A 21,214-nucleotide genomic window follows, 5' to 3' on the forward strand; every position below is an offset into this window, starting at 1 on the left:
ATTTTATTCCCACTAACAGTTTTACCTTCTTCCTGATCGCAGGGAGTTCTGACCATGAGCGCTGGCTGGCGCCGCTCGGGGGCCCTGACTGCTCAATACGAGAAGAGGCTTGGTGAGCAACTCAAAGTGTCCAAGAGATTCAGAGACTCCTTATACGCTGATTAATTCCCAAAGCTGTATCACATATCTATCATTTATTATCCGAGATAGCAGGAGTATATTCTATTATATTATCAAATCATATCCCAATTAAAACTAGAATAATCTGTATTAGATAGATACCTTATTTATTCACACGGTTACCCAAACTTGTGCATGAAATTCCCCTATAAATATTATGAATATTGGATAGGAAATGGACAACCATTTTTGTATTACCAAAACTCTGTAGAAATAGAGAGAGAAAAGTAATAATACTGACTCGTGGACTAGGTGGATTTTAACCACTGAACCACGTAAAAGTTGTGCGTTCTTGAGAGAGTGTTTACTATTTCATTACGGTTTATAATCTAGCACTAATCTACCCGTTTAATATCTTAATACACTGTTGGCGAAAAACTGCGTCAACAAATAATAATATAATAATAATTTATGTAATATCTAACTTGCTAAATTTGAAAAAATCTATTTTCAAATTATTAACTAAATAAATAAAAAAAATATGAAAAAACCACTACTGATACTTTATCAGTACCACACGTACGCATGGCACAGTACTGTGTTATGCGTGTGGCACTATTCCTATTCAAGGAATATTACATTTTTCATATTTTCTTTTATTTATGTATTTAATTAAATAAATCATTCCAATAAAATATGGTATCATCTTTTTTAAGAGAAAGATCACAACCATAATTCAAATTTAAATTTTAAATTCAAAATTCAAATTCAAATTAATGATCATCATTATCATAATCTTTAAAAAATTAATAAATAAAAACTATTTTGACTTAACATTTTTTATTTTATCCCACTCAAATAAAATAATTGATTTATTTATTATTATATATACATTTCAAAAATTCAATATTTGAATAACTAAATGTATTTTCAAAATTTAATAATTAATTCCAAATTAATTATTCTACATTAATTATCATATAATCCTATATTTGACTTGAAGAATAAAATTCTACTAAAATTTCCAAATTACAGTTTTACCCTTGTATCAACTCCTACCTTGATATGGTGTTGATAGAGCCACCCTAGGGACCTATGAACCTATAATTTCAAGTTCTAATAAATATTAGATTATTAATCAAAGCACTTTGATTAAATAATTATATTTATTAATCTCATGATTATTCCACTATATATATGAGATTGAACTCTTATAATTATAGACATATATTTACAAAGTACTTTATTAAAGAATTAAGTGTCCATTGATATAATCATTACATACAACATTAATCCTCTATTAATTGTTCATAATTAAAAGGGAATAAAATTACTGTTTACCCTTTTAACTATATCTAGTTCCTAGTGTACCATTAACTTTACTAGTCAAGGTTGTGTGACAACAAATTTTCGACGTGAGTGCTCATAACCTTTTTCGTTCCAAAAGTCAACCTAATATGGAACCATTATTCAATTCTATAAGAAGGTGTAGATTTCATATATGTTACACTACGTCCCTAGCCATATATATCATTGAGTCCACAAAACAATTATTCTGAGCCTGATCATTCTAACAAACCTTAACGCATGAATCAAAGGATCATATGACATATATAGGAGTTCATAGTAACCTCAGGATTAAGATCATCATGTATATGTTCATTGTTTGATGTGTTTGATTAATACTACAAAACGGTGTTTAAACAAGTATTAACAAATCACATTTGGTCCAGTTCTATAAATCACTATATATAAAGTACATTCACTAAAGTGTCTCACTACTCTAGTGTCCCAGATCTTGGTCACTTGTATTCATAATACTAGTAAACCGTACTAGCAGTAATTAATCTAATGATTCCATAACTTTATTTTACTATGAACTATTTTAAGTTCATTATCTCAATCTCGATCCTCTCATACCAATAAGAGATTAAAACCACATAGATGAACTTTGACATTTTCTGATATTTACTTAATATTATCAACATAATATCGGGCATAATATATGTATATAATAATTCGATTAAATTATTTATTTCATTTATAGGATTTGTCAACTACAATTGCTTTAAAGGCAATATTCCCAACACATCATTGTAAGTGTAACCCATTCTTTTAGAATTCATGACTTAACTTTGAGAGTGCCACTTTGGGGTTGGTCAAGCCTCAAATACATCATTCCTTCCTATTTTTGTAAGAAGCCATCCTTAATATTAATATATCTAGAAACCTTCCATAAGGGGACGGAAGCAAATCCGCCTCGATGCCTTATTCATATCTCAAGGTCTTGTACTAATAATGGAGACCATAGGTCACATTGAGATGTTCACCTTATCCCACTTACCAATTTATAAATAATATGTTTTATTAAACTAATATATTAATTCCAAATTAATTACTACCTTATTAATAACCCTATAAATGTAATTAATTAAAAAATACAGTTAATTATAAAAAAATCTCATTTCTACAATTAATGTGATCTAGATAATTACCCATTACATTCATCTAACTTTACTAAAATACTGTAACGACCCTAAATCAATAATAAGGCTTAAGGGCCTTGATTAGCGTGCCGAGAGGGCATAATCGATATATGTGTGATTTAATGGTTTAAATGCATGATTATGTGGCATGCATGATTATTTGATTATATGACTATGTGACATGCATGTTTGTGAGTATTAGATATGCATGTGGGCCCTTTATAGCTTATAAGGGCATATTTGTAATTTTTACCTGTTGAGGGCATAAATGTGATTATATGTGATAAATTGTTGAGACCACATTATTATGTGGATATATTTGTAGTATATGGCTTCAAATGGTCCTAGTGAGCGGATTAGCGAAATAGTCACATCGAGGTTCAATACCCTGCTCGGGAGAGGCCTAGGGGTCTTCCTTGGAATTTAGAGAATAATTTTGAAATTATTGGACATTGAATAAATAATTGGTAATTAATTGGATGACGTGATTAGTGGGTAAATATTAGGAACATTTGAGAAATTAGCTGGAACTGGGGAAAATGACCATTTTATCCTTAGGAACAACTTGAGGACTAGTGACCTTAGAAGGACAAAAAAAGTCTTTTATTTAGAGATTAGAGATATACTCAAGATTAGAAGTCTGTGGAAGTTTTAGGAAATATTACAAACTCTACTCTTTCTCTCCCACGTACTCTCTCTTTCTCACTCTCTCATTTGAGCCTTAAAGCTATGGAAGAAAAGGGCAGGGAACTTAGGCTTAATCTCGGAATTATTTGAAGGAAATTGGAGGTGATTAAGCTAAGAATTAAAGCTAGAACTTGGGAGGATTCAGCCATTTTTGAGGTAAGCTTTAGTCTTTTAATTTATTGAAGAATTTAGTTAAATAGGGTGGAATTAGAGCTGAGTAGTTTTGTAGCATAGAACATGTGTTAATTCTAGGTTATTGGGTATAAGTTAGTTGATGAATTGCTGGAAGTTTGAGTAGAATTTCCATGTTCTTGTATGCTTAGAATTTATGGTTTTAGTCTTGGTTTTTCCCTGTTGATTTAGTTGGAAGTGGGGAGTAGGATTGGTTTGAATCCTATAAGTTTTGGCTAGAAGGAGATGGAGAAAAACCTAGAATTTCTGGGCTCAAAGGAGGCGCGCCTCGACCCAACCTTGGGGCAACGCGTGTGGCCTGTTTGGCTTGGGTTGCTCTTTGAGATGGGGGCGCGCCGCGACCCACTATGCCTAGTAGCGACCCGCCTCCCCTTTGGCTTGGTCCTTGCTCTCTGACTTGGGGGCAAGTTGTGACCCACTAAGCCAGGTTGCGACCAGCTTAGGTTTTTAGCCTTAGAACGATTTCTAGAATTGTAAGGCTCGGGGGTTCGAACCTAGGCACTCGGGACAATTTCTACTACCTGGTTTAGTGGAAATTGAGGTCCCGGAGGCTAGTTTCTGTCTCCTAAGTATTTATTTGGATTGGAAGTTAACAATTACCCATTGGACACTATGACTAGGTTTATCACCAAGGCTCGGGGCTAAGGATCATGCTCAGAAACATTCATTTTTTCTATTCATAATTAAAGGTAAGAAAACTACACCCTTGAGTGGTTTTAATGGCACTGAGTTCCCAATACTTGAACATTTATATTGTATGGATAAATGAATAATTTGGCATATGGAAATGAATGACATAAGAGAACCGGGAGCCGATAATTTACACACAGAATGCGGCTCAGCCACTGTGAGTCGGGGTCAGCTAGATAAACACTAGACTCGACCTAAGCGAGTCGGATTCAGTGGATTAAATAGAGGGTGTGGCCTAAGGTTGTCTACCCTGATCATTGCATGTTGATTGATATGAATTATTGGATATATTTATATATGTTTGTTGTTGATAGTTTTATGCTATGGCTTATTGAATATGTGGTTATCTATCTTGCGATTGATTGATTATAACCATTGATTATGCTATACTGTTATGGTTTTCTTGTTGGGCCTTGGTTCACAGATGCTACATTGTGTAGGTAAATGCAAGGGTAAGGTGGATCAACCATGAGTTTGAGAGCTCTGGGGGCGAGGTGTACATTGTCGACTGCTCGTACGCCACGGCCGAGGGATTGTATAGGGATAGAATCCTAAAATGTGTATTTTTCCATTAGAGTGGCCTTTGATTGTATATAACTTTTGAAAGTTTGTAAATTTGTCTTTTAAACCCTGTTTTTGGGATCCCATGTACCAAATATCTATTTTAATGAAAATTAACTGTTTATGACAAAAGTCTTTTAACCCTAAATTGTTTATGACTTTAGGATCACACTTTTATTTAAATGACATGATTAGCAAGTCTTGTACTGATTCAAATATATAGTGTAACGGTCTTCATTATCCAGGGCGTTACAAATACTTTTTAAATAAAGTTGATTTTCTTAAAGACCAATAAAAAATTATTGCCTTTATTATCGTGTGAGTTACTATAACGTCTCAAATTTCCTAATAAGGCTTAGGGCCTTGATTAGGGGGCCAGGATGGAAAATTATGGAATTATGCGATATTATGTGCAATTATGTGATTACATGCATGATTATGTGATTTATATTATTATATGATGAAAATTGCATGCATGTGGGCCCACTCCTTATTAGAAGGGCATTTTTGTAATTTTGGCCAACGCGAGTGTAATTGAATATTTATGTTCATGTATGCGATAATGGATGAGACCACATTATTTTGTGGATATGGTTGAACTATTCGGCATGAGACAATCCTAGGATGCAAGTTAGCAGTTTGGTCATAACGGGATTAATTACTGGGCTCCGGGTGAGCCAAGGGGTAAATTGGTGTTTAGTACATTACCGGGAATGAGAGGATAATGGGCTGTGATTTAATAATTATTTAAGGATGTTGGGAATAATGGGAATTGGAGGACGTTAATTATTATTAACGGGATAGGTGGGAAATGATTGTTTTGCCCTTGCTAGCCTTGAGAGGTTTTATTTGGCCCTGGGGGTATTTTGGTCATTTTGACCAATGGATATATTTAGCCAAGGAATGTTGTAGAGGGTTTAAGGCTGAAAAAAGAGGATTCTCCTTCTCTCTCTCTCTCGATTATTTCCTCTTCTCTCTCGGTTGGGATTTTGAAGCAACCATGGGGATTTGAGGTTTAAGGATTAAAGCTTGAGAGTTTAGGGTTACGTTTAACAACTGAAGGGGTTCAATTATGGGATTGAGGTAAGGATTTTCAGGTTAAATTCTGAGGTGGATATTTGTTGGTGTTTTAAGTGGTATTAAGCTTGGTTTTTGTTGTTTGAGTGGTGATAATCTTGTGGTGATGATTGGTTGTGATTTTGAGATTGATTGGTTGAGTTTTGTTTGAGGTTTTGATTGAGAAATATGTAGGGGAGTTGGGTTCATGGGGTTAAGTCGCGACCGAGTTCATGCAAGTCGCGACTTGAAGGTGTTTAAGAGCCTCCTCTGGGCTTTGTCAAGCAGGCGCGCCGCGACCGATAGGGTCAAGTCGCGGCCCGCCCCTGACAACGAGGTAGAGGACTTCTCTGACTTGGGGGAGCGTTGTGGCCCTTGGGGGTAGGTCGCGGCCCGCTTGTCCTTTTTGTGCCTGGTTAGGTTTTAATTAGTTTTAAGCATGGGTTTGCAATTCTCAAGGGTCGGGATTGAGATCCCTAGAGCTGGGTTTTAAGCCATGAACCTTTTATTACTTATTTTATTAATGGGATTTCATATTTTGTTATGATTAGGTGACCGCTAAGGTACCTAAGGACAGGATCGTTCTCAAGGGTCGTTCTTCATTTATTTTACACTCAAGCCAAAGGTTAGAAAGCTGCACCCAATAAGTGATGCATGTGATGCATACGATACACGTGATTATTGCATGGCATGAATGTGAAATATGGAATTTGCCTGAGCTTGAGTCTATGTAATTATGCATGATTATAATTATGCTTGTGATTATTCATTAGGCATGTTGAATGCCTTATATCTCCATATTTGACATATGATATATGTCTATTTGCATTACCTCATTCAGGAAGCACTGACTTATTAGTCAGGGAACGACATTGGTGTCAGTATTGACTGTGAAGCTATGACTTATCAATTAAGATTGGCAATAGTACTAAGTATTGTTCGTATGGTATTGCCTTATGTGTCAAGAACGGTATTAGCGTGTTTAACACAAGCTGAAATGATTAGATCTAATCAATATGAACATTAAATGCTTGACCGACCCCAAGGTCGAAGAAAACTAAAGCGCTTGTCTAGTCTAAAGGCTAGTAACGTAGAGCCAGGGCCAAAAGGCTCAGGTGACTAAAACGTCACATGGCTTAGGGAGTGGATCCCCAGAGACAGACTTATTAGTCATCTATTCAGAGAGTGACTTATTAGTCATCTATTCAGAGAGTGACTTATTCATCATCTATCCAGAGATAGACTTATTAGTCACCTATATAGAGAGTGACTTATTAGTCATCTATTCAGAGATTGACTTATTAGTCATCTATTCAGAGAGTGACTTATTAGTCATCTACCCACATAGATTTATTAGTCGTCTACCTTAAAGAGACTTATTAGTCATCTACTCCAAGCGCAGGACTCCACAATCATTAACTGTACATGCCTGCATGCATGAATAAGGTTATTACTGCTAGGCATGCTTATTATGATTTAGTGACATGTTATTACTTGTTTATAAGCATGTGTTTGAGTATTCTTGCTGATCTTCGGCTCATTGGTGCTATGTGGTGCAGGTAAAGGCAAAAGAAAGCTGGACCATCCATGAGTTGCAGAGCTTAGGTGACGATGTGTAAATATGCAGCTGCTCGACCACCACGGTCGAGGGTTTAAAGAGGAACTAGGGTTAAACCATATTTTGCCGCTTAGGTCGGCTGGTTGTAAATCTTTTATTGTAATTAAACTTTAAAATATATTTTGGGATCCCAATGTATACAATAAACATTTTAGTGAAACGTTGTATCTTTGACAAAAAATTTTAACCCTAAATCGTTAATCACATTTAGATACACAATTATGGCCAAATGACTCGTTTAGCGAGTTTAACACTTTCTAAAATGCATAGCGTAATGGTCCTTGGGTAGTAGGATTTTACAACTTGGTATTAAAGCGAGCTAAGGTTAAGGGTTCCTATAGACAAGCTGGGCATGTACACTCGTCACTAAAGACAATCTTCACTCAAGGTATGGTAACTATTTATGCGGTTATGTGCTTAACTGCTTAAATAGAATGTAAATGCTTTACCTACACACCTTATTAGGGAGCATGAGATTCTGTTAGGGCTTACCTCTTGATTATTGATATGATTATAAGATTACCTACTCAGTGAATATATAAATTTTTTATTTTCATGCTGAAGTTGGAGGGGTTATGAATTGATGTATGAATGCCATGTGCATGTTTTTAGCTCTACAGTGGTTTGTGAATGTAGTGTGGTAATATTTTTCTCGTGGGGAAGGCTTTTGAATATGTTCATCATGTTTAATGGGTCAAGTTATTTACTGTAGATTAAAACAGAACGTATGTAACCAAGACATTTAATGAGGCTTGGTGGTTGTTATACCGAGGCTGGGAATTACAGTAGGGCCTGAGTTCTTCACCTGCCCCTCATAATTTGCAGCAGTTGTTTACAGATATGCAATTAAGATTGCAGAGGCAAGAGGAAGAGATCATGTGTTTAAAACAAGAGCAGGTTTTGTCAGGGAACACCTGTTCCTTTGCTATGCCACTAGTGGCACCAGTTTTGGCTCAGCCTAGGGTTGAGAATAGGCGGGAATTTCTTTGTGGAAGATTCCAAGAATATTATCCTCTAGTTTTTGAGGGAGGCCTAGATCCATTCAGAGCTGAGCAATGGATGGGCATGATCATTTCTATTCTCAATAGTATGGGGGTGGTAGGTCACGATAGGGTGTTCTATGCTACATATGTATTGTTGGATGATGCCCGGACATGGTGGGAAGTAGTATCCCAGACACGATATATAGGTGTGATGGACTGGAAAGAACTTAGACACCTATTTAATGAAAGATATTACTGTGATGCAGCCAAGACTGTTAAGATGAATCAGTTTCTGAACCTGGCTTAAGGAAATACAACGGTAGCTGAGTATGTTAATAGATTCGATGGGTTGGTGAAGTTTTCTTTTGATATGGTACCCACGGATGTAGCTCGAAAGGTGCGATTTATCCAGAGATTGAATCCCCGAGTAGCTCAGGGCACTAGAGTCGGCCCAGTGCATGAAATCTCTACTTACGCTCAAGTGGTAGGGAAGGACCTTGTGGTTGAGAGCACAGGAAATCAGAATGTGAAGGAGAGTGTCGGAGAGCGGAGAGTGTCGAAGAGCGAAGAGCTCAGATAATGACATCTCCATTTTTTAGATCGGGCAAGAACAAAAATTGGAAACTTTACCCAAAATGTGCTCGGTGCAAGAGGCATCATCTGAAGGGATGCCGAGCAAAGGCATGTTTCTTTTGTGGAACAGTTGGGCATCTCAAGAAGGACAGCCCAGGAGAGAGGACAGATGAGAAAAAGGGGGTGGACAGCTCGACTCCAGCTTGAGAGTTTGCTCTGACGCAATTAGAGACTGAGACTTAGACTGGGGATGGTTTCCCAGCGGGTGGCAGGTCAGCTTTCTAGTTGTAATTTGTGTATTGTTCTGACTGGTTTTGGTGCCAGATTGTTCTTTGCTTGGTGCATCTTGGGAGGCATAGATTTGTTATGCAGATTACATGGTCATGTTGTAATGAGAATGTGATACTCTTTTGGTAATCTTAAGAGACGAGTTAGATTATTGTGGAAAAGACTCATTAGTTGACTTGATAGAGTTGGTTATGACTAACTTCAGTATGATCCTAGATATGGATTGGTTGTCCAAGTATTGGGCAATGATAGCTTGTAAGAAAAGGATAGTAATCCTTGGGTTTAAGGGTGAAAAACCCTTGTATTTGTTGGCACTGTCCATGGATCTTGTATGTTTATGACATTTGTATTTAAAGCTAGAGACCTATAGCAGGAGGATGCATAGGACTCTTATCTATTGTGGTGAATACCACTTAGGTCGTGCAAGTGGGACCAGGACAGACTGGATAATTTGTGAGTTATGGATGTATATCTAGGAGATTTGCCAAGGTTACCTTTACAGAAAGAGATAAGTGGTGATTAAGTTGGTGTCAGAGATGGAACAAGGTCTAGGGCACTGTATTGGACAACTTCAACATAGCTGTAAGAACTAAAGGCTCAGTTATTGAGTAAGACAATATTCTTCAAGGTGGATATTTGATCTGGTTATTACCAACTGAATATCAGGGTGAAGGATATGCAAATGATTGATTTTATATAAGATAAGGGCACTAGGAGTGCCGAGTTTTTTTGATGAATCAGATGGACACAGTATTCAAAGATTATCTTAATTGATTTGTGATCATATTGATCGTCGGTATGGTGGTATACTCTCAGTTGGATATTGACCAAGGTCAAGGAACACCTCAGATAGTAAGAGTTTCCTTGGACGGCCTGGATATTACATGTGCTTTGTTGAAGAGTTTTGAGTCTTCTTACAGATCATAACTAGTTCTTAGGTTGTTATAACACCTCATTGACAGGAAAAGATGATTGCATATGCATCATGTTATTTGAAGGATATGAACAGAACTAGAGCAAAGTCACTGGTGGGCCAGGTGGCAAACATTATGCTTGAGTTACTCTTTTAGAGAGGATCAAAGGAAAAACAGTTAAGTGAACCACAAATGGGAAAATTGGGGGGAATGTCTTAGCTGGATTAGCTAAGGACTATGCACTGTCAGGTATAAGTTTATTGAGATATAAGGATCAGACTGATATTCCGATGGACACGGGAATTAAATGGGAGATTTTGGATGAATCTCATACTACCCTTATTCTCTTCATCTAGGCATCATGAAAGATGTACCAGAATCTGAAAGCTTTATATTGGTGGCTTGGGATGGAGGAGGACATGATTGAATACATTTCCAAATTCTTAACCAGTTAGCAGGTCAAGACAGAGTATCAGAAACCAGTAAGGCTATTCCAACCTTTGTGTATTCTATAGTGGAAGTAAAGAAAACATCGCGATAAGTTTTACAGTGGGGTTGCCAAGGATAGTGGGTCAGCATGTTTTGGTTTGAGTCATTATGGACCAGTATATAGATCAGCTCGCTTTTTATCAGTAAGAACCAGTAATACAACTGATCAGTATACAGACCTCTATGTGAGAGAGGTAGTACACCTTCTTGACAATTCGAGGTCTATCTTATTAGAAGACGATCACATTATTACTTCTAAGTCTTGGGGAAAATTACAGAAGGCAATGAGTTTATAGTAGAAGCTTAGTACAATTTACTATCCTCAGACTGATGGTAAATCAGAGAGAGAGTTATGCAGTTATGGAGAGGCACCTTATGAGATGTTGTAAGATGGGGAATGTTTATCTCCCATTCATTGGGATGAGATGGGTGAGATGTTATATTTGGATCCGGTGACAGTTTAGAGAACCATTGAGGCTATTGAAAAGGTTAGAGATTGGATGCTCGCTTCCCATAGTAAATGGAAAAGTTATGTTGATTTGAAATGCAGGAACAAGGAGTTCCAAGTGGAAGATTGTATCTTCCTTAGAATATCACCATGGAAATGGGTGAGGAGGTAAGGGAAAGTTGAGCCCTAGATTAGTAAGACCATTGGAAATCCTGATTAGGATCAGTCAGGTTGCCTATGGATTGGCCTTAGCTTTGGCATTGTCAACAATATACAATATATTTCATATTTCCATGTTGACGAAACCTGTGTTTGATGAGACTCATGTGTTGAGTCACAAGGATCTGGAATTGGAGGCGAAGTTTTCCTATGAGGAGCTAGCCAGTTTATATATTAATAGTAAGGTCGAGGGAGGAACCAGGAAACTGGAATCAGTTATGTGGGATTGATATTCCCGCCTGGTCAGATAAAATTTCGAGGACGAAATTTGTGTAAGGAGAGGATAGTTGTAACGTCTCAAATTTCCTAAAAAGGCTTACGACCTTGATTAAGGGGCCATGATGGTAAATTATTGAATAATGTTATACTATGTGCAATTATGTGATTACATGCTTGATTATGTGAGTTATATTATTATATGATAAAAATTGCATGCATGTGGGCCCACTTCTTCTTAGAAGGGCATTTTCGTAATTTTTGCCATTGAGAGTGTAATTGAATATTTATGTGCATGTATGTGATAATCGATGAGATCACTGTATTTTGTGGATATGGTTGAACTATTCGGCATGAGACAATCCAAGGATGCAAGTTAGCAGTTTGGTCATAACGGGATTAATTACTGGGCTCGAGGTGAGCCTAGGGGTAAATTGGTGTTTAGTACATTATCGGGAATGAGCGGGTAATGGGATATGATTATATAATTATTTGAGGATGTTGGGAATAATTGGAATTGGAGAACGTTAATTATGATTAACGTGATAGGTAGAAATGATTGTTTTGCCCTTGCTAGCCATGATAGGTTTTATTTGGCCCTAGAGGAATTTTGGTCATTTTTATAATGGACATATTCAGCCAAGGAAGGCTGAAAAATAGGGGATTCTCTTTCTCTCTCTCTCTCGATTATTTCCTCTTTTCTCTCGGTTGGGATTTTGATGCAAGCAAGGGGATTTGAGGCTTAAGGATTAAAGCTTAAAAGTTTAGGGTTATGTTCAACAAATCAAGTGGTTTAATTCTGGGATTGAGGTAAGATTTTCGAGGTTAATTTTTGAGGTTTTACTCTATTTTTTAAATAGTTTGTAAGCTTGAGATTATGGTCTTAGAGGTGGATATTGGTTGGTGTTTTAAGTGGTATTAAGCTTGGTTTTTGTTGTTTGAATGGTGATGATTGGCTGTGATTTTGAGATTGTTTGGTTGCGTTTTTGTTGAGGTTTAGATAGAGAAATATCAAGGGAGCTGGGTTCGCGGGGTCAAGTTGCGACCGAGTTCATGCAAGTCACGTCTTGAAGGTGTTCCAGAGCCTCCCCTGGGCTCTATCAAGCAGGCGCGCCCCGACCCACAGGGTCAAGTCGTGGCCCGCCCCTGGCAACCAGGCAAAGGACCTCCCCGACTTCGGGGCACGCCGCGACCCTTGGGGACAGGCCGCGATCCTTGGGGCAGGCCGCGACCTGCTAGTGCTCAGTACTATTGACGATCTTTATTGATAAGTCACAGCTTCACAATCAATACTGACACCAATGTCGTTCCCTAACTAATAAGTCAGTGCTTCCTCAATGTGGTAATGCAAACAGACATATATCATATGTCAAATATGAAAATATAAGGCATTCAACATGCTTAATCAATAATGACAAGAATAGTTATAATCATGCACAATTACAGAGGCTCAAGGTTTGGCAAATTCTATATTTCACATTCATGCCATGCCATAATCACATGTATCACATGCATCACATACTGGGTGCAGTTTTCTTACCTTTGGCTTGATTGTAAAATAAATAAAGAACGACCCTTGAGAATGATCATGTCCTTAGGTCCCTTAGCAGTCACCTAATCATAACCATATATGAAATCCCATCAATAAAATTAGTAATAAAAGGTTCATGGCTTAAAACCTTGCTTCCGAGACCTCGAATCCTTATAAAACAGTAAGTAGATTCGATCCCGAGCCTTAAGAATTGGAAACTCGCGCTTAGTATTGGCTTATGATTCAAGAACGGTATTAGCATGCCAAAACTATTAGATCTAATCAACATGAGCATTAAATGCTTGACCGACCCCAAGCTCGAAGAAAACTAAAGCGCTTGTGTAGTCTAAAGGCTAGTTACGTAGAGCCAGGGCCAAAAGGTTCAGGTGACTGAAACATCACATGGCTTAGGGAGCGGATCCCCAGAGATAGACATATTAGTCATATATTCAGAGACTGACTTATTAGTCATCTTTTAAGAGAGTGACTTATTAGGCATCTATTCATAGATAGACTTATTAGTCACCTATTCAGAGAGTGACCTATTAGTCATCTATTCATAGATTGACTTATTATTCGTCTACCTCAGAGAGACTTATTAGTCATCTACCTCATAGAGAGACTTATTAGTCATCTACTCAGAGCGTAGAACTCGACAATCATTTTACTGTACCTGTCTCCGTGCATGAATAGGGTTATTATTACTAGGCATGCTTATTATAATTTAGTGACATGTGATTACTTGTTTATAAGCATGTGTTTGAGTTTTCTTGTTGAGCTTCGGCTCACGGGTGTTATGTGATGCAGGTAAAGGCAAAAGAAAGCTGGACCATCCTTGAGTTGGGGAGCTTAGGTGACGATGTGTAAATATGCGGCTGCTCGACCACCACGGCCAAGGGTTTAAAGTGGAACTAGGGTTAAACCCTATTTTGCCGCTTAGGTCTGCTGGTTGTAAATGTCTTATTGTAATTAACCTTTAAAATATATTTTGGGATCCCAATGTATATAGTAAACGTTTTAGTGAAACGTTGTTTCTTTGACAAAAAAAATTTACCCTAAACCATTAATCACATTTAGTTACACGATTATGGCCAAATCAAGTTCCCAGCCATTCTTGATATTGAATCTCCAAAACAAAAGTCATTAGCCTCTTGATACTAAGACACCTTAAAGAGGGAATCAAAAGATCCAATAAACACAAACATGAGTTTATGAATACTCAGGACTTAGACTGATCTACAAATGATAATCTATTATGATAAGAATTAAATCTTTATGTCAAACGGTAAGTTTATGAAGATAATTAATTCTCATCAGTCTTGTTATATATAATCTCTATTACATACATCACCTTTACTAAGATGTCTGTCCACATCATTAATTCGAATCTAGATCACTCGCATCCCGTATGCTTAGCAAATCGCATTAGTGACCATTCATTAAAGATTCTTTACCTTAATATGTTACTGACTATTTAATTCATTATATATGATCTTAATTCTCTCGTAGTAATACAAGATCATATTCTCTTGAATGAATATGGATTTTTCTTGATATTATTATATAATTAATTCAAACAGTATTTATAACATTCAAATATATAATAAAATTGTACTTTTATTTAAATCATTAAAAATTCTTCACATGATTTTAGGGCATTCACTCTAACATTACTTATATGTCACAGAGTTTACCCTGACTCTTATGTCATGGTTGTTAAACTAGACGTCTTACTTATATGTCACGGAGTTTACCCAGACTATTATGTCATGGGTTTTAAACTGGATGTCTTACTTATATGTAACAGATATCAACCACACTCTTGTGTCACGGGTATTAAACCTGACATCTTACTTATAATGGTGGCCAACCGAGCTTACTTACGAATTCACCGGAGGCGTCCGATGCTAGCTCACTTAATTATCGGGAGCTACCCAGTTCTTACTCACTTGATACTGGTAGCTAGCCTGGTGTCAGAATGATAACTGCTTACCTTACTTATGAGTATGTTAACCCCCTTAGGAAAGCAGCCTGAAGTAACCTATGTAACAACCTACTTCCCTAGAGTCATTACCATGTGATTTTAAAATGTGCAATTAGCTCGCTAATTGATGTATGAGGCTAAAAAGTGTGATTAAATCAAAATAAAAACTCATTCAATGAAAATTAATTATAAAAGGTTTGGAAATTCATTAAAATTATAAAAGTGTTACATTTGGATTCCAAAACATTGTTTCAAAATATATTTACAACTCAAAAGGTAGGGTACATTCGACCTAAGCGACAAAATCAAACGTTTGTGGAAAGTTCCTCAAAACTATCGTAACTGTGGTGGCCAGGTACACCAAACATGTACACATTGCTCCATGGCCTCCAACTCATGCTTGGTTGGCCTTTCCCTTGCCCTTACTTGCACCATAGAGCACCCGTGAGCCAAGGCCCAATAAGAAAACCCCTCACACATAACATATATAAAAATTCATATCGACCTATGTTGACCACGGTGCATTACTAGACAGCGGGTTCACGGTCTTCACCGAATGGGTGAGTACCACACCCTAGATGGCCATACCATGGTGGCTTGCATTCAGTATGCTTATTGCCGTTCCCGACCTTCTCCAATCCGGCCTTCACCGATCAGTCTTAATCACATAAACATGGCATAACAATTATAAACATTCATACATAACACTAAACAAAGATAATCAGGCCATGCCCTGCTCTACGGGCACAAATAATGTTAATACTTGTGTCCCGAGCTGACTGTATAGTGCAATCACAAGCACGATCCCCTTAACTTGAGCCTTAGCGATAAAAATTAGTCACAATGCAATAATAATAAATATCGATGAAACCCTAAACCCAATTAAAAACTCCAGAATATTATTCTAGTCTCCTAGACCTCGAATTCTACTAAACCGAGCAGTAGAATCCTTCCGGAGCCCTTAAATTTGAGAAAACCTTGTTTTGGCCATTTCCCCTGATTTGAACCGCGACCTAGCCCCCTAGGGTCGTGACACGCTACAAGTCAGAGAGCCCAAGGCTCTCTTCTGGGGGATGTGGCCCGCAGCGTTCCCTACTTGCGCCTAGGCAACTTCAAAGACCCTCCAGGGCCTTCTGGGTTCATGCGGGCTGCGATGCCTGAAGAACAAGGCTGCGACTCGACCCTGTGAACCCAGTTTTTCCCTTGCGTTTTCTTGAGCCAAATCCATTGAAATTCACCCAAATCAAAACCTAAACCCATAATTTTGTCTAGAATTCATAACAAGGCAACATAATTCGTATAAATACCCCAAAAACTACTCCATAATATCACTAAAATCCACACACTAGCCTAAGGCCCAACCCCATGAAAACCTCTAAATCACAGCAGAAAAACTCAACAAAATTAGCACAAAATTCTTACCTTAATTGAGAATTCGACCCTGAGCTAAACCCCAAACACTTCAAGCTTCAAGTTCCTCAAATCCTCAACCAATTTCCCCAAGAATTTCATCAATATTTCCAAGTAAACCAAAAGAGAGAGTGGGAACCAAGTAGAGGGAGAGAGAGTTGAATTCCTTCTGGTTTTTGGTTCTTTCTACAAGATTTTGAGTCTATGTCTAACCCCCTTCGCACCACAATGACCAAAATGCCCCTTAGGTAAATTCTAGCCCTTTAATACAACCAAGGGTAAATCCAGCATTTGCCCCATCCCTCTAATTGCTAGATTATTCCTATAGATCCCCAATTAATTTTGGCATCCCCAAATAATAGCTAAATAGCTACCCGTTATCCGATAAATCCCAAACACACGCCAAGTCCCAAAATACCCCTAGGCTCACCCGAGTGGGGTATTTGACCCCGTTGTGACTATTCCGCTAATCCGCTCCTTAGGACCACATCAGATCACACATCTCAAATATATCTCCACAATATTGTGGTCTCATTCATATCACAAACATCACACACACACACACACACACACACACACACACACACACATACATACCCTCAACGGGTCAAAAATTACAAATATGCCCTTATTAACACGAAAGTGCCCACATGCATATTTAATTCACCTAAACATGCATATCTAGTCATATAATAATATAATTCGAGTAATCACGTATTGATACACATATATCACAATTAATCATGTAATAATACAATTAAATCATTTATTGCCCTCCTAGCATGCTAATCAAGGCACTAAGCCTCATTAGCAAATATGGGACGTTACATTCTAGCATTAGTTTCGAAAAGTACACTTAAGTTTTAATATTTAAAATCTAGTCATATCATGTTGTAGCCAAATATTCATAAGTTGTATTACCCATTGTCCTTAGAGGATAAGCGAGATTTCTGAGTCCAGAAATGAGCTTTCTCGTGCAAGTAACACTGTAATGGAATTTGTCGACATTGTTTTTCGTCAACTTAATTATGTAGAGCAATCAAACAATTACTCCAGAAGAAAAGAAAGAAAGAGATTTTTACGTGGTTCAGTAGCAAAAATATGCCCATGTCCATGAGCCACTTTTATTAAAGTCTTTATTTAAAGCTTCAAGAAAAATAAATTTTCACAGAGCGTTTCTCCATACCAAATCGTACATGAATACATATGACCAAATCTAGGCTATTTATGTACCTGGTTACAAAAATATATTCCCATAAGTTTAGGGAAGTTACAACATGTATTCATTAAAATTCAAATGAATACCCAAATAATTATAATAATACAAATGAAAGACATTATTTAAATAAAGACCCCACAAAAATAGGTATTTAATACACAATTTTATCCAATCCCAAATAAATAGGTATTTCCAAACAGATTTTCCATGTATGTATTTTACGCGTCTTCGAGCTTGGCCACTACCTCAATGAATTTTCGAGATCACCCAAAGCCTTGAGCTCACCATTATAGTTATCGCCACCTCCTTGCTTGTTCAGTCATTTGAACTCATCTTGTTGTACCCCAAAAATACGAGCTGAATTACTCAGCACGGGGTACAGCTGACAGATATGCATATGAAGCAAGAATGCAGATAGAACATCTAGCTAACTCTGGAGTGAGCAGCTCGAGTCAAACTTGACAGCTTATGGCAACCAGATAGTCTCCATACTGCCTCTTGTGCCAACAACTTAGTTCGAGATGCGAGAGAACAAGATTGTCTCGGGAAATTCTGAGCATGACCGGTATGAGTTCATCTCCCGGAAGCCTGATCATGATGCACAATGAAGGATCCCAAAAGACTTGGAGATTCCTTATACACTCATCAGTCCTCGGATATTATTTTGTATTTATCAAACCAATATTAGGGGCATAGAATCAATAGACATCAATGTATTTGTGTAAATAAGATGTTACCCAAAAATGTATCTTACCATATTTATGCACGGTTACCCAAAACTGTCTAGGCATAATTCCCTATAAATATAGCGAAGAATTAACATAAGGTGGATCAACATCTTGTATACTGAAACTCTGGTGAAATTATGACAAATAATCTCACTGTGAGAACAAAACAGATCAATAAGAGTGACTCATGGACTAGGTGGATTTTAACGACTAAACCACAAAAAAGTGTGTGAGTGCTCTTCATACTTTATATTTGTCCAATTACGGTTTGGAAAAGACTAATATCTCTATTTTTAGATTCCTTAATCCATTGTTGGTGAAAAATCGCGTCAATAGATTGGTGCTTTCATTGAGAGTATATAAGGCTTTATTTTCCACACAAGTTTTACCAAACAGTCACCATGGTGGTCACCCGATCTATGCGTTACAACGTGATGGAGCAATTTGATGATCAAGAGGCTCACTGTAATGACCCAAAATTGCAAATAGGGCTTAATGCCTCGATTAGCATGCAGGGAGGGCATAATTGGGTATATGTATGTTTAATTGGTTAAATGCATTATTATGTGGCATGCACGATTTATATGATTATGTGAGTATGTTATATGCATGTTTATGAGTATTAAATATGCATGTGGCCCCTTTATTGTTCATTAGGGAATATTTGTAATTTTGGCCCCTTAAGGGCATAAATGTGATTATATGTGATAAATGGTTGACCACATTATTATGTGGATATATTTGCAGTATAAGGCTCGAGACGGTCCTAGTGAGCGGATTAGCAAATTGGTCACATTGCGATTTAAATACTCGGCTTGGGGGGAGCCTTGTGGTATTTTTCGAATTTAGAGAATATTTTGGAATTTATTGGATAATGAATAAGTATTTGGTAATTAATTGGACACGACATGTTTAATTGGTAAACATTAGGAACACTTGAGCAATTAGCTAGAATCGAGAAAAGACTATTTTACCCTTAGAACAACTTCAAGGACTAAGTAATTCAAGGGGGTAGTTTGCACTTTTTTAGTGAAGAGATTAACTCAAAGGTAAATCTAGTCTCAGCCAGAAACCACCCAAGAATTCTTAACTCTCAGCCATCCCTCTCACCCTCTTACACATACTCTCTCTTCATCTCTCTATCATTGTGCCTTGAAGCTAGAAGAAGGGAAAAACTTTGGAAGTGAAAGAAAAAGGTTATAGGTTAGTTAAGATGGCAAGGATATAAGGATGGGAATTTTGGGCTTGAATTTGAGTTTGGCTCCTAGTTTGGGATGGAAATTTAAGGTTAGGCTCGTGTAGAAATGCTGAGAAAAGTTTGTCTTTTTGGGTTTAAGGGCTCGGGTCGCGGACCTATTCTTCAAGTTCCGTGGCCCGCGTGAGTTTTGGAGACTAGAAGCCTCTGTACGCCAGGCACACCGTGATTCGAAGGGGTGCAAGTTGCAGCCCGTGTTCCCCATCAGGGAGGATTGAGCCTCTGTCTAAGGGGCGGGTCGCGGCCCTCAAGGATAAGTCGCGGCCCTAAAGGAATTAAAATTTGATCGTTACCCATTGATACTGTGACTAGTTTTTTTCCAAGGCTCAGGACTGAGGAACGTGCTCTGGACAGTTCTGTATTCTTCGCTCAGGATTCGAGGTAAGAAAACTACACCCTTGTGGTTGTGAATGGGACTGAGGTTCCCAATATATGAATACGTGTACTATGTGATTGTACAATTGTTATGATATATGAGAATGAATGACCTAAGGGTGTTGGGGCTGATGATATGTGTACTAAACGCAACTCGGCCTAAGCGAAACGGGGTCAGCTAGATAAACAGAGGGCTCGGTCTAAGCGTACCAACCCTTAACATTTGCGTAACTGGCTAAGATATGAACTTAAAATTATATGTTTACCCTTGGTTAGTTTAATGCTTGTACTCTGTTATATAATTGAACTGATGGATTTCCATTGTTTCTATATGTGGTTGCTGTTTATTGTTTTCTTGTCGGGCCTTGGCTCACGGGTGCTACGTGGTACAGGTAAACGAAAAGGGAAGCTGGACCAACCATGAGTTGGAGAGCTCTTGGGGCGAAGTGTACATAGTTAGCTGATCGTTTTCCACGGCCGAGGGAAAGTGCAGGGATTGAGCCGTAAAACTTGTGTTTTGCCATTAGAGTGGCTTTTGGTTGTTTTATCTTTTGGAGATTGTAAATTATCACTTATACCCTATTTTTTTGGGATCCCATCTATTAAACATCGATCAAAATCTTTTAACCCTAACTTGATGATTGACCTTAGGATCACATTTTTGTTCAAATCACTTGATTAGCAAGTCTTGCACTATTTCAAATACACAGTGTAATGGTCTTGGTTATCGAGAGCGTTACAATTTGGTATCCGAGCTGTCTAGGTTTAAGGGTTCCTGAAGACTGGCTGGGCATGTACACTTGCCACTATAGACAAGCTCGACTCAGGGTTTGGTAACTATATATATGTGATTACATGTTTAAATGCTTGAATGAAATGTAAATGTTTTAATTTGTAAGATTAATAGGGAGCATGAGATACTGATAGGGCATGGCAGTTGACTGTTGTGTGATTATGATTAGGCATCCTTATTACAATTGTTGTTGCATGTGAATGAATGTTTAAATACTTGTTTGCATCTTGATTGCATATGGTTGGTTGAGTTTCAATGAAGGACTACGGAAAGACTGTTACCCTATCATCATTGCCTGACTGTCGTGTCGTTGATTGAAGATAAACTTGGATAGCTATGCATCGAAGGCAATGAATACGAATAGTCCACGCAGGAGTCG

This window comes from Humulus lupulus, chromosome 3 (assembly GCF_963169125.1).
Source record: "Humulus lupulus chromosome 3, drHumLupu1.1, whole genome shotgun sequence".
Lineage (NCBI taxonomy): Eukaryota > Viridiplantae > Streptophyta > Magnoliopsida > Rosales > Cannabaceae > Humulus > Humulus lupulus.